General features: G+C 38.5%; 1 protein-coding gene across 6 annotated transcripts in view; it reads left to right on the top strand.

The window, feature by feature from the left end:
• The first annotated feature begins 1,972 nt into the window (after positions 1–1,972).
• Positions 1,973–15,751, top strand: part of rfx2 (regulatory factor X, 2 (influences HLA class II expression)) — a 42,448-nt gene continuing 28,669 nt past the window's right edge. For 4 of the 6 annotated variants that reach the window (XM_082187590.1, XM_082187588.1, XM_082187587.1 and 1 more), the window contains exon 1: positions 1,973–2,112. The gene's annotated coding sequence lies outside the window, so the exon portion shown is untranslated. Of the gene's footprint in view, positions 2,113–12,998; positions 13,120–15,751 lie in introns of those variants that run through there. The other 2 variants (XM_082187589.1, XM_082187586.1) reach the window with 1 other exon arrangement.

Here is a 15,751-nt window from a genome sequence, read left to right as displayed (position 1 = left end):
CGCGCCAATTATCTATAATCAGACTTGCGCGCGCCCGCGCCCCCCGTCACTTCCCTCAAAGCTCTCACGCGCCACCTGGCGTTCACTTGTGATAATTCAAGCATGCTCTTTCCTGACACTGTTGTCTCCTTGGTTACCAGAAACTCTAACTAAAACGTTATTAGCGGCGAAATTGTGGTGCAAATGACGGCAAATCTATGAAATAAAATTCATACAATACGCATTAAAATTTCACTCTTTGTTCAGGTCATGTAAAACATTCATTAATGGACTTTTCCATTTCTGAATAAAGTATCTGAATAGCGCCAAAACTAAATGTCATGGTACAGCGTTTTTAAGAACATTTTAATTTAGCTTTTATTTATCAAAAAATAAAAATAAATAAAAAACATCTCTAGGACATATAAAGTGCTGAAAGTTTAATAAACAAGAATATTAAAACAAGCATTAACTAAAATGCAATAAATTCAAATAGGCTATTTTTTAGAAAGGCATACTAATTTGATAATTTCTGCCAGAAATGTGCAGTAGACTGCCAAGAGAGGCGTTTTAAACAAAATTTGTTTGTGCATTTTGTTTATTTCCAAGATGATAACAACACCATTCACTAAATTAAACATATAGTGAGGTGATATGACAACAATGCAGCATAATAGCTACTGCTTAAAAATATTTTCAAAGTTTATTGTCGAATGTTTAAACTACTACATATACAGGACCTGTCAAAAGTCTGGAAACATTAATCAAGACCAAGACTTATTATTACAAATTAAAAGAACTGTTTTCTATTTAAATATATATTTTAAAATGTAATGAAAAGCTGAATTTCCAGCATCATTACTCCAGTCTCCAGTGTCACACGATTCTTCAGAAATCATTAATATGCTGATTTGGTGCTCCAGAAACATTATAATTATCACATCCTCATCAATGTTGAAAACAGTTGTGCTGCTTAACCTTTTTGTGTAAATGGTGATACTAGTTTCATTCTTTGATGAATAGAAAGTTCAATGAACAGCATTTATTTGCATTTATTAAATTCAATTATTAATAAAAAAAATTGAAAATCTTTTATAAATGTCTTCACTGGCACTTTTGATTAATTGAATGCATCCTTAATGAAGGATAATTAATTTCTCTCTCTTTCTCTCTCTTAAATCTTACCACAAAGAGATTCAAGAACAGTTTTTCCCCAGAGCCATAACCATCATGAATTCTAATATGCACTGATCCCACTCTGCCACACACACTGTACACACACCTACTTTTCTATTCTGTTCTAAGTGTTTGAATGGTAATAAATGCAGCCTTTAAAAAACATCTTTCAAAATGTTCATGTTTTCAAACTCTTTACTGTATAGTTTTAAAATAGTTGGCATTATACAGTGGCATGCAGTTCGCTTGTATCTCCTCCCGATGAGGATACGTGTATTTGTTTTACAGTGATATACTGCCACTAAGCGGTGATTGTGGGGAATTAGGCTTGAAATTGATCTGCTAGTCTCACTGACATCATAGACAGTAACGTAGTAACCATTTAAGTTTTAACGTTTATATATTGTACTACAATTTACAGAGATAAATTGTTTAGATATCACATTGTAAATGTTGTATTACTTGTTTTATAATAGGTTATGTATAGACTAGCCAAGCCTTGCATTCGTTTTGTATTTTTCAGCTGTAATTTGGCAACCCATGCGGAAAGACGTGTAACCAAAGAACCTGGCCATTTTATCATCTTTATATAGGCGTTAGCGCGGTAAAGTGACCGGTTTTTGGCGGAGAAAAAAAGAGCCGAAGCGCGTTAGTGCGCCGCTCGCCGCGGGAACCAAACATCAACCGCTCGAGACGAGAGACCCGAGGCCGAAGTAGAATGAGTTAGGAGGGGCTCGAGGTTGGCTCCTCCCCCTCGCGCTTTTTAGCCCTTGACGTATGAAGAGGACGGTAGCAACAGTTGCCTCGAGACCCCCGCTCGCCATAGTGACTGTAGTCGTGGAGACAGTTACTTACCAACGGGAGCAACACTCAGCAACAGCAGCAGCAGCAGCAACTGGAGGAGAGAGAGAGGGAAAAGAACAGTAAAGCCAGGGCAGATCTAAGCAAAAGTCTGAGGTGAATATCTTTTTACTGCCTAGAGAGATCGAAATGAATTGAATGTAAATTTAACGGACCCTGGAGGTTGAGTAATGTACATCTCGACGTGTTTTCACGCCCTGATCTCATTCGCTGTCTATTAGAGTCACATTAGCACGCTAGTTGGTTAGCTCATCTGCTTTGCCAACTTCAGTCAGTTTGTTTGGGGATCGGTTAAACTAATAGCGGAGAAATCCAAGTGAGCTGTTTGTACTTTGAATGCCATACATGTGGGTTATTAACGTTACGTCTGTAAGATTAATATGCTTTATATACGGGTAATTCACGAGCTAACCGGCTAACCAATTACCCAACTAGGTAAACTTTCTTTAAAAGCTGGAAGTGTTTTAATAACAGCTAACGTTAGATCTGTTACTGGAGCAACTTAACCGCTTTGTTCCGCCGTTGCTTTTCTTCAAGAAGCGCTTAAATTCTCGTAGAAGTGCGTGAGTTGATTCGAAGAGACTGACGTGGACCTGCCTGGTTCCGTGTGATGAACGAGTCCAGGTTAAATGTCTTTAGTTTGAACAGAAACCTCGCAAAAAATGATACATGGCGTTTTTAGACCTGTCATGTTTCTTTCGGGCTTGAAGCTTCAGGTTCGGACGCATCAACAGGTTGCTAAAGTCAGGATAGCGGTGCCCGATAAAGTGATGCATTTCTGATAAATACGAGCGTCATCGGCAATATTTACTATACAAAGTGTTCAAGTGTTATGTTTGTTTAGATTATTGAATGCAAATATATTTACGTAATTTTGAAGGGAAATGTCATCGCTCAAATCGTATTCTCTTACCTGAGCTAAAATGTTTTGCAGGCTGTTGAAAGGGTCAATGATGTTTGTTTGTCATTAAAGTGAAGTGAAGTATTTAATTTTTTTTAATTTTTTTATTATTACTAAGATTTAAAAACTTTTGTCCACTAAATCAACCCACTTTTGACCACAAAATTGGTGTGGTTGGTTAGGGTAGTCAGCGTGCAGGAAGTCATTTTATTGTGTTGTCATGACTCATGAGACAAGAAAATCATAAATCATAGAGGACCTCTTTAGACCCTTATGACCTTTGCAAAGATCATTACATAAAAAAAGTAAAAAAAAAAAACATTTCGTCCAGGCAAAAGCATAGGTTCGGTCAAATACAGTAACACTATGAAAACCCCTTGATGATCATGAAAATTCATGATTTTTTTTTTTTTTTTTTTTACAATAAAAATATATTTGCAAAATGTATCTCTATTTTATTCAGGGTGCAAAAAGGAATTTTAAAAAGGGGTTTTAATTGCATTTACTTAATGGTTAGAAAACTTGACATGTTTGAAGTCTTTCACACAAAACCTTTACATTTATTTATATTTTTTATTTATTTATTTTATTTTATTTATTTCCTTTTTTTATAATGTTGGAGAGTCTTTGCCATTGACCCAAAATCCAATCTGCAGATCATATATTAAACAGCATCAATTTATATAGATAATAATATAAACTAATAATAATAAAATAGTTTTTATTCTATATCTTTATTTCCCATGTTTTATATTCTCACATTGTTATATTAAAAAATCACAGTTTTTATTGCCAATTTGCAAGTATATTCAAAATTTGTCGGAAACCTCAAATTCAAAACTTTTATTGCATTTAGGAATAATAGATATGCATATTTTCCCCACCTTTCTAAACTTTGTTGTAACTAAGTGGAGCTGTGTCAGTGATTTGGAATGCCATACTGTACTAATTGTGAGCAAATGAGATATGTATTTGCATTGTCGTCATAATGAGATCAGGGCTGCCTGACTCTAACAGTTTGACAACAGCTTGACTGTGCTCATCCAAAGCTGCCGTCATTTTTCTGGAGTTGCATCGTGTCGCCGTGGCGATGTTACACCTGCTCAGCAGAGAGCCTGGTAATGAGCCCTCTTCATGACAATAGCGTGTGGTCCAGGTGTCGCCCCTCATTGGGCCGTGCTTCTCTATTGATCTCTCTTTAGCTGAGAGTGTCAGTGCCACTGAAAGCGCAGCTGATAATGAGGGTAATTGGCATAGAGAGAGAGGCAGATCCTGAAGCAACACAAATCATGTTGGCCGACCCGTTCTTCACTATCTATAACACCATGCTTGGATAGTTTCGATTATTTCACCCTTTCTGCAGCACCGGTTCAAGGATGTTTGAGATGAGGCGTTTCTGCCTGTCAGAGTGGGAGTGTGTTTGTCGCTGTGTGTGACGGGTCCCTCCTGAGCTCAGCTGAAGCTGCAGACGTGTCTGTCAGGTGCTTCACTGAGCTCTGAAATCCTCCTCAAACGCATCTTCACCACGCAACATCTCCAAAGCCCTAAGATCTGGTTTCTGTAATGAAATATGTTGTTACAGGTGCATGTTCAGGCTGGAGGAGAAATGAATGATTCATGTAATTGAAGTTAATTATTGATGAGGCCAGTCGCTGTTTCCTGGGCTGTGTGATGTCCAGTTAGCTAGTTTTTGCGAGGTTTGGTTTGCACACTAAGCTCCCTTTAGCTCAGACCTCCTGAGTCTAGGACGGTACACTACACTCTGTTCTCGACATGACTGACTCCACACCAATTATAATCAAAGAATTTCAGTGTTTAAATTTGCATAGGCTTCTTTTGCACATGCTTTAACCCAGTGGGCAAATTTGGATGCAACCAAGGGCCCTGAGCACTAGGGGGCCCCGGTAACAGGAGGTGTTTAATTCCTGTGCCTCCAAATGGAATTTAAATAAAATAAAATGATGATATCCATACAGGTTTCCCAAACACTCTTTTTGCCGTCCACCTGTTATTTTTCAGGTAAACAAGTTTCCCGAACTAATTCATTGGTTCAGCCATACACTACAATTCAAAAGTATGGGTCTATAAGATTTTTGAAAAATAAATTAATACTATTATTCGACAAGGTCGCATTACATTGATCAAAAATCTAAGACAATGTTACAAAATATTTCTGTGTCAAATAAATGTTGTTCTTTTGAACTTTCTCTTCATCAAAAAATCCTGGGGGAAAAAAACGATTTCCACAAAAATTTAAGCAGCACAACTATTTTAAACATTGATAATAATAAGAAATGTTTCTTGAGCAGCAAATCAGCATAATAGAATGATTTCTGAAGGATCATGTGACTCTGAAGACTGGAGTAATGGCTGATAAAAATTCATTTTTGCCATCACAGGAATAAATTGCATAATAAAAAAATATTAAAATAAAATAAATAAAGCCAAACCCCAAACTTTTGAATGCAGTGTAAGTTGACATTATTAAAGCTTCAGTTAATGCAAACTGCCTGTTTGATGGCTTCATTGCACATATTATTTGAGATCTGTGCTTTCTAGAAGAGCAGGAATAAGGCATTTTGAAAGTGTGTGAGTGACATTGAAATTATTTTAGATCACTGCTTAACTGTTTCTATGGTAGTAATGTGACTGCATGATAAATTTAACCACACTAAAGTGGGCTATTTTTTTCATGCAATCTTGCTTTGTGTAGCCTATATTATGTGCTTTCAAGGCTTCACATATTCATATATGGCATTTTTGTCATTTGTGATTCTACTGTGTCTTTTGACAGCTCTTTCATCACAGCTAGTATGGTTTAACTGTTGAAAAAGACAAGTAGGTGAATTTTAAAAGATTAGCTCTTGAATATTAAGTAGTTCACGTTAATGGCGCTTAGTCTTCGTTGTGCTCTTTGTCACGTGATATAATTAATATTAAGTCAAACGTCAACTGCGGGGCGGTTTGACTGTGCAAAATCAAACTCTTATCATGCTGAAATCAATATTTGGCAAAGTTTCACCTCAAGACACCACAGATATGTAGGTAATTATATATTCGTTAGATTTGTATTGCACACGTGAGGAACAGATTAGCTCTAAACCTGTGGGCAAATTCAAAACCATTCGTTCACTTGTTTTGACAAAGCCCCGTAATGCAGTGTAGTCCAAATCAAGCTTTTAATTTGGTTACACACCCACCACAAAGAAAAATAAAGGAATGGGAATGGAATTCCGTGCAACCCAGATCCAAGCAGCTGTTATGTTTACATGGCAACTTGATACACAAATACAGCCAGGGTTATGGAAAGAGAGGGGCTGGGCGGTGGGTGCTGTGTTATTCTTTCAAAAGTCAATGGTTTTTAATCAGCTCTCTTCAATCTCTGTTTGTGGTGATGGACGTGCACAGTCTCGGTTTGCAAAGCAGGTTATAGCGAAAGGAGAACAAAGAGGAAATGCTGGTACAGTACGGTACCATATTTAGCCAGGTGAGGTGACCCACATAACGCCATGATTTTACACATCCGCTTCCTTTTAAAGTGTCAGTACTGTTCTGGCTGGTGTTTGTGAACTATAGTTTATCACCTATAGACGATCTCTAAGAAATTACCTGTATGACGGACCGTCTGTGAATCATAAAAATATATAATTGGAAAAATGTCTCATTTCATTGCATGGACAAAAATGGTTGAAACATTCTTCAAAATATCTTCTTTTATGCTCCACTGAAGAAAGATGTAAGAAGTAAATGATGACAGAATTTCCATTTTTGGGTGAACTTTCCCTTTAAATCATTCAAGGAAAGCATAACAGGAAGTGATAGGAACATTTACATAACAGGAAGTGATAGTGTGATATTAAATACCTAAATCTGTACATGCAAGTGCATTATTCACCTCATTAGGTCACGTTCATCAATCAGTGCCCATGTTTGCGTCCTGTTCCCAGGTCAGAGTTCAGCTCCAGTCATTCGCCATCATGGAGACTTTATGATTGTTGTAGCAGCGTCTACTGTAACCTTAAACCACGCTGAGCTTTTAATGGACTATAGTAGAGCGCAGCTCTCAAGGAGACAGCTGCAGCGGTCCGTTTTGAAAAGTATTTGTACGTGTGCACTGTGCACCGATGCACCATGGGGGGGAAGGGTGTCAGAGCGAGTGGCAGATGACAAGATACAGCTCTCCCGTGTGTGTATGCTGTATTTAGCCTGTGTGGAAGAAGCCCGGCCCGGAGCAGATCGCTGCTGTACCCACCTGGCAGCTGCGCTTGTGCTGTAAGGGGTCATAATACTTGGACTACAAGCATTAAAGGGATAGTTCACCCAAAAATGAAAATTAGCCCATGATTTACTCATCCTCAAGTCATCCTAGGTGTATATGACATTATTCTTTCAGACGACTACAACCGACTTCGGAGTTATATTAAAAAGTGTCCTGGCTCTTCCAAGCTTTATAATGGCAGTGAATGGCCGTTTCTGTTTTGAAGTTCATAAAACTTCATCTATCTATCTATCATAAAAGTGCTCCACACAGCTCTGGGGGGTTAATAAAGGCCTTCTGAAGCGAAGCGATGCATTTGTGTAAGAAAAATATTCCTATTTAAAAGTAAAATAACTAGCGTCCGGACAAATGAACATACAGATTCCACTACTAAAGCGCAACTTAAGCGAGTGATGCGATGTACTCCTGATATTTACGCTATGCCTTGACGCACTGTGCGATTTACAATAGTCCTTTGCGATTTGTTTCTGGTCAGACTGTACGAACATGATCATCGCTGTAATCCATATCACACTGTAAGATCTCAGTTGTCAGACTGTACGACAGTCAAGACGCGTTAAAAACGGACGCACGTAAGAAAACTTGTCCGGAGTTTTACATCATCAATCAATGACACGTTCGGTGACAGTGAGCTGCGTTACACGCGGGACTGAAATGGTGGCCACAAAGAAATCTCTAATGTTAATTTTGGTCACGGCTTGTCTTGGAAAAACGAAGACAATTTGACGGTCGTCGTAGGAGAAGTCACACTGCAGGACTGTGAGTCAAATCTTCTGACACTGCCAGAATTTCGTCTGAGGTAAAATTTGATCGCAACAGTCAATCGGCTGTCGGTAAACATGTCAAACTAACGGTCAAAGACTTCAGATTTTAGCCTATAGGATCAGAGAATTCTTTTAGGATTGGCAAAATTGATCTCAGACGGCCAAATCGCGGCCAAAATCGCACAGTGTGCACCCGGCTTTAGTTGCGCTTTAGGCGCAAGTAGATTGCGTATGGCGGAAGCTAGAATTTTACTTTGTAACGTGTTAAATATGAATATTTTTCTTACACAAACTTCACTTCAGAAGGCCTTGGCTTTATTAACCCCCCAGAGCAGTGTGGAGTTCGTTTATGATGTATAGATGAAGTTTTATGGACTTCAAAACAGAAACGGCCATTCACTGCCATTATAAAGCTTGGAAGAGCCAGGACATTTTTTTTATATAACTCCCATTGTTTTCGTCTGAAAGAACAATGTCACATACACCTAGGATGGCTTCAGGGTGAGTAAATCATGGGCTAATTTTCATTTTTGGGTGAACTATCCCTTTAATAAATTACACAAAACAAACCCAGTTAACTGATCTGATTTGAAATACACATACTCTGTTTTGGCACTGACAAAAGTGCATTTAGAAATCAAGCATTAGGCCGTCCTGGCAGCGTGAGCAGCACGGCTGATGATTGAACTTTTTCATGTCTCCATAGATGTTATTATCATGTTTTGTTATTGTGTTCATGGCTGTAATTATCTCTTTATCTTATCTCTCACTCTAACGTTGCTGAAATAGCTTCCTCCTGTAACTTTATACAGAATTGACAGGTTGAAATGCAGCCAAGAAGATTCAGCCTGATAATTGCCTACAAATAGTTATTTTAGCTCTGTTGTTATCGCTCATGATTAGGGATTTGAACAAGCTCCTAACCATTAGTATTAAACTTTGATGCACAACTCACCCCATATTATTTTTGCTACAAACATGAATGAAGACTCAAATTATGTTGCTTGTTGAGATGTTATACTACTTTTTCAAGGAATTAGACTTTTTAATAAAAGGAGGGACACAAGCTAGCCTATATCTATTCTAGCCTGTCCTTCAACTCTGTTTTAGTATGTAGTCTTTGTAGCACTTTTCATCCCAAGGAGGCAGTAACATGAATCGCTTTAAGTTGCTTTGGATAAAAGGCTCAGTTACACTTTATTTAGAGGGTTTTATTACATTTTACTACTGACTATAAGTAACTTTGCAACTACATGCCAACTTATTCTACTAACCTGAACCCTAACACTTAACCTAACATTATACTACAGTCTACTAATACTTAAATGAGAGTTAGTTGACATGTAAGTTGCAAAGTTACTACAAAGTTAGTAGAGTGTCTGAATTGGACAAAAACAAAATAAAGTGAAACCAAAGGCTCTGGAAAAATGAATAAATAGTATCTAGGGATCTCAATTAGTGCTTTAAAAATAGTATAGTGTTTGCCCTTCTATTATTAGACAAAACTGTAAAACAAATACAGTAAATCAATGAAGATGGAGAATGGGAGCTCCTGTCTGTTTGCACTGTCCATTTTCTTAGTGCGGTCAAAAATAAATGTCCCGTTTATGTCAGTCAAACAGAAAAAGTTATCAGAACTCAGATGGACAGGGTAGAGATGGTCTTATCGTTGAATTTTGTTCAGTTTCGTTCTAGTTCTGCGACAATCAATTACTGTTTGTGGATACCATAGAAATGAATGAGAAGTGCCATTAACAGAATCGTACCTGTCGCACAATTGTCCGTGACTTCTCTTATAAAACATGGTATTTATTTTTTCGGTGTAAAAAATAGATCAATCCAATTTGAATGTTTAAGAGCAAACATGTTTAAGATTAGCCGATGGGCTGTCGTTTCATTAATAGATAGGCTAATTTATGCAGCAAAATACTTTAATATACTGTTAATATTCATAAAATATGCATTTATACCGTATTATGTCTTTTAAGTCTTTGAATATCTAGCCTATTAAACCATAATTTCCACAAAACATAGCAAACTTCAGACTTTGCAATTGTTATATTTGTGTAATTTACTATCTTTAAATGAAACAATGTGATGTGATATAGTGTTATTATGATATATCGGCCATCGGTATCACTAACTATGTTATGCCCAGCCGGTCCATGATGAAATGAGTAAAGGCAATCGAAGTGCTCTGATCCTTGTTTTCTTTGTGGGAAAAAAAGGAAACGAGTGACTTGGTTGAGATGTCTGAGCTGCAGGCTGAGACTTGTCTGAGACTGAAATGTGTTGCTCACAAGAACCTCTCCCTCAGCGTTCAAACCCCCCCGAATTCGTCTCAAGCCGCTCCTCGTCTGAGCGTTCTTTACATTCCACCTGCTTTGTATCGTAGCTCCACAACTGCTAATTAAATTTCCTGCCGCAAACAGCACACTGGCCTGTGACATTTGCATCACAATGGCCTCCTCTCTCTCGCCTTAGTCTGGAGAGATGGACATTCCCTCTAATGTCCCCTCTTTTTACTGTTGCATAATATACGACTAGTGTTTTCCTGTCCATTTTCCAGTTTTCTTAATGTTAACCTCAAGGCATTGACGTTCTTTTTACAGTGTCTGTGATTTAGGACAACATCTTGAAACTAAATATTTACTTTATTTAGTTTAAGTTGAAAAAGTCCAGATTTATAATGTACTCAATTTCTGTCTTCTGTTATGTTTAATATCCATCACTATGAGGTTTGGCACACTTTATAGCGTCAGACTCCATCCGTCCTCTCATTCATCCTGGAGAAGTTCACTCCGGTACACTCGGACCCTCAGAAAAAAAAGAGCATTTATTCAAGACTTTTCTTCCGCCAAGGCTGACATCTCTGTAGTTATTATGCATTGCTCAAGCCATGCCTGTGTGGAGATTTGCACTTCAGCTTCCCATTCATACCTCTTAATGCACCTGAATAGACACCAGACGAGAGCTTGTTGATTCTGTGAGGGCTGAACCTTGTGTGACTCCTTCATTGCCCTCTTTGCTATCAGTCTATTGTATGCAGATTGCAGAACTTTTCAAACAGTCGTTCTGCCCCCCCAGCAGCCCAGAGCGCTCCTTTGGGGAGGGATTGAATCAACTTCCAACAGGTCCAGGTTGTTCCTTTTTGTGTATTAAAAAAATTATGCAGGTTACAACCAGTTAAAATTTCTCATAAATTTCAAATCAGGGCAACAATCATTTAAAGGACTATAATAAATATAGTTTACCACATACTCACAACAGATTTTATTCAATTCTCCTAATATTTATTATAACCGGTATTTCACCAGTAATGGCATGACTGAATCATTCAGATGACTCAGTCATGTGATATCTTGACTTGAAATGACACTATATTTCTATATCACGATATCACTTTTACCAGTAATGCCCATAAACAGAACACACCTTTGTTCGGTATATCATTGTTTGGTAACCCAGTATGAATCAGATAGATGCTTGTAAACGCATAGATATCAATCTTGAAAATGGGTTTATGGAAATGTGGATAAGCAGCAATAGGACATTACATATTAGAATATTTTTATGCCTGAAACTTGTATACTTTTTTATTTTTTTGCCACAATGATAACTAAATTATTATACTGCAACAATAAACATTATGCATAATGAATATTTTTTTAATTGCAATTATTGTTAATGAGAAAATTAACTGGAAAAGTGTAATGTTTCTAAACATTTGAAATTTTGTGAGCCATTTAAATGGTAATCTGCACGATCGAGAGTTTCACATGCTGGAAACTTTTCTCATGCAGAAGAAAAGTTCCTCATGCAGATTTTGCTTGTGTTTAAGTTGGTCTTGTGAATTTGCCACCCTGACCAACAGAAAGCTGCTTGGTTTGAAAGTGACATCTCTGCGAGTGGTGCTTCATGCATCACTACACCATTGACGGTAGATTATGGACCTTTTTTGTCTGCAAAATGACACTGAAATTACAGTAATGTAACTGCACCTTAAGTAGAAAATCTGTGAATATCTGTAAAACAATATTGGTCAAACTGATTATTGCTCTATCTCTCTTATGTAATGACCTTATCTTGGAATATTTGGCACACACAATCCAGAGAAACACCCATTTGATTGACCATAGCTGCCGTTGACGTGACTGGATTTGATTACATAATGTGATACTTGCAAGATGCTTGATGAGCTGGACAGAATTTGTCATGTGTTGAACCGTGCTGACAGATCAAAATCAAATTTGATTAAGTCTCATGTGTCTATATTAGACAGTCTTTCCCTGTTTGGTGGTAATGGGCGACTATTAGTCAGCAAGTTTAAATAAATACCAATGACACATATAGAAGCTTTTTACATACAGTGGTAGAGATCACTACACTGTGTCATAACATCTTAAAGGGTGTGTGATAATCCAGTTGTTGTTGAGATGAAATCAAATCAGTCATAGAAGGAGTAAAGGCTATGTTGTTCTTGTGGATTATCAAAAGAATGATTACTCAGCCTACGTGACTCTGAAATCCGAGTGTCGAGGTGTAGACGTAATGTGGAGACAATGTGGCATGACAGAATCACTTTAGGAAGTTTCTGTCTTCCTTCTTTCTTAACTATATTGGTTACCGCTGGCACTGACCTGATGGCATTTAAGCATTAGTAGTCTGGGAATCTTCCACTCACTGTCTTCAGAAGAGGGTTTTCAAAGAGAAATGGCACTTATTTTATTACATAAAATATAAAAAATATAAATGCATATTTTAATTGTGCATGTAATGGTGCTTTTGTTTTAATCTAGCTTCTTATTTGCCAGCCAGAACTTGTTGCACTGTTGCAATATAAAGCGTGCAGCAGTAACTTGTCTGACTGGAATCAATCACGTTTCTGAAAAACTCTTTCCTGCATGTGTCACTTGCTGTAGTTACCAGAACATATATTTCCGCGCCCCAAACAGACACCTGCTCTAAGAGACTCCTTTTCACAGCTCAGTCCTCTGTTTTTGTATCACTATGGGCAACAAGGTGGTGTGACGACAAAAACTGGAGTTCCAGCAGTTTGTTATCACCATAAAAAAAGAAACCTGAAAGAAAAGGTTATCACTGTGGAACCAGACACATTTAACAGTGTTGTCCTTAACCTTCTTGCAAATGTTGCAAAGGTAAGCTTTCTCTTTTACAACACTTTATTTCCCCCGTTTTTGGAATCATCCTCAGCTCAGGGTTGGGGGTGGTGTGGAAATCTGGAAAGGGTTACCGGAGGAGGAGGAGGAGGAGGAGGAGGGGGGTTGTGGAGTTGTAAGTGTGAACAAACGGTCTCTATGGCAACGCTCGACCGATTCTCCCTGGCTGCAGAGCCCTTTGCTTTTGGTGTGCTGGCGACGGATGGGCTAGGGTTGTGACAGCAATTGAAGATTGAGGGTTTGGAGATGTGCCTATTTTGGGGGATTTGTTTTGAGGGGCTCACATGAGGACCCAGCTGACCACTTAAACTGTCCACTTCCTCAGCCCAACCTTGCCATCTGCAAACCTTAATCTCAGTGGATCAGTCATTACGATATTGAAATAGATACGAAGAACTGCCTTTGTCAGAGAAATCTCTTACCTGGCCTCAGATCTTTAAATTTGTGTATGCAAATACAGTATATAAAAGTTATGAATCACACACACCACCATTACTTAATAACACACTTCATATTTGCAGTTAGTTTGGATGGATGGTCTATCTATATCATAAGTGGTAAGAGCATTTTGTGTGTTTTGAAAGGCCCATATCTGCGGAACATCAGCCCAGCTTGTTGGACACAGATGTCCAGTATAGACGGCCCTTTAATGGCAACAAGTGTCTCTGGTTTATTGCACGGCTGTTCGTAGCTTCCGGCGTGTCGTAAAAGCAATCAGAGTTTATTTCCAAGCTGCAAATCTGTCATGAACGTCTGGATTATTTAGTTGGAAAAGTAATTTGAGGCTTCGTTTACAAAGTGATTGTTGTGTTTGGAGTGTTGCGGTGCAAGCATGACTTTTTTTACTTTACTTTTTTTTTGTGTGTCTTTCTGATGGCTTTAACAGTCCCTGTCAGCGTCTCATACCAGAGAAAGTTGTAAGTCCTGAAGCGGCTTTCTGTAGATATTTCTCTATAACCGCATGCCCCCCCCCCTCCCTCCCGAGTCCCTGCCTCCGCTCCAGAGGGTCAGAGTAATAGCTTATGTATTTATTGTTCTAAGTTTCTGGTTAATGTGAGATAGAAGGATCACTTGGGGGATGGCATTGTTTGGTTTGGGAAGTATTCTGTTGGTTGCATAGCAACAGGCTCCTGGAAACGGGAGTGGACGGTGTTGCCACGAGCAACCGTTGTTGCTCTGCAAACAATGTGGGCCAGTGCAAACAAGAGCCAAGACTGTGGGCTCCTGTTTTTAATTGAACATCTGCATGTGCTTTGCTCTGATCGAGTGTTGTTTAAGTTCAATCTGTCTATGACAGATGTGTCTAAACCCTCTTCTCAACAATAACCTCAATCACAGGTATTACTTTGTGTTTTCTTTGTCATTTAGGCCTGGTTTATTGCCAGCATACTTCCAGGAGAGGATTTTGCTCTCCATCTCTTCGCACTCAGGTTAATGAGAACAGAAGGAAATGGCCACAATGTTGTGGCGGTCTTTAATAGCTCATTTGTGTTGAGCAGAGGTGAGCGCTTGTATCGTGCGGCGGGGAGTCTCTGCTCTACTGTAATAAACCAGAAGCCTATTCGGGACGGGCCCCTCTCACTCTTCACACCAAAGTGCCGGGGGGCCTCCTGCTGTTTTCTGCCTTTGTGCGGCCCATAGCTGCTGGTGGGGAATTTGTGTGGATTCTAACCTTTTCTTGGAGCTCAGACAAGAGCGACGTGCACATCTAACGACTCCAATAGACTTCAAGCGAAATCGAAGAACAACTGCTGTGACGTCATTTTGAACAATCACAAAATTAATTTGTAGTTTGATTCGGGAGTTCGAAACTGTTTTGCCAAAGCAAAGATTCCAGAAAAGTTTGCTCCGGCTGGTTAACACCGTTGAACTATCGTTGGTCCTCTGCAGCTTCACTTTCTTCAATGTGGAAATCTTCTCCGGTTCATTTAGTAGAAAGTTGTACTTAAAATTGAAAGCAACACTGAATCTGTTTTTTTCCCCCTTTTTTTTTTTGCTTTAAAGCAATCTATTGTACAGAGTGCTATATAAATACTTGTTTATATTAATAAACATGATGCGACCTCAGAGGAATGGCAAATTGCAGAGCTTGTGCAAACATGTCAATGTGACTATGATCAGATGCTTTCTTAACTGCTGTTTTCTCACCACTGTTCTTTTCGTTGTTTATTTTGTCATTGAGAGGAAAGTGCGCAGCACATTTTTACATCTTCATCTAATGCATCTCCCAGCAGCACTAGTATTTCAAACTTATTTTTCGGGAAAGGTACCACAAATGTATTTTTACCCCTAAGAACTTAATCTATACATATATCAGGGTCTTAACTAACCTACTTTACTCTTTCTCTATTTTATTGAAAGAAGCTCCTCTAGATGAGTGGTTATGGTAAGTTATGAAAATTGCATGTAAACGGGAGTGAAGAATTTAGAAAAATCGCTCAATGCCAGTTAATGCAAATTTTGGACCTTGAAAAAGCTGGTTGAGAACCGCTGCTCAGTACTCAGACTGACAGGCTGAAGTTTGATTTCTCACCGAAGCGAGCGAGCGATCTCTCCCATTCTCTGCGAATAATAGCAGTAGGCAGGAATCAGCTCCAAAGATAACTGCAGC

This window comes from Leuciscus leuciscus, assembly GCF_965113295.1.
Source record: "Leuciscus leuciscus genome assembly, chromosome: 13".
In the NCBI taxonomy this organism is placed as follows: Eukaryota; Metazoa; Chordata; class Actinopteri; order Cypriniformes; family Leuciscidae; genus Leuciscus; species Leuciscus leuciscus.
Note: the sequence above shows the minus strand (reverse complement) of the source record. Positions and strands in the feature narration are given on the sequence as shown.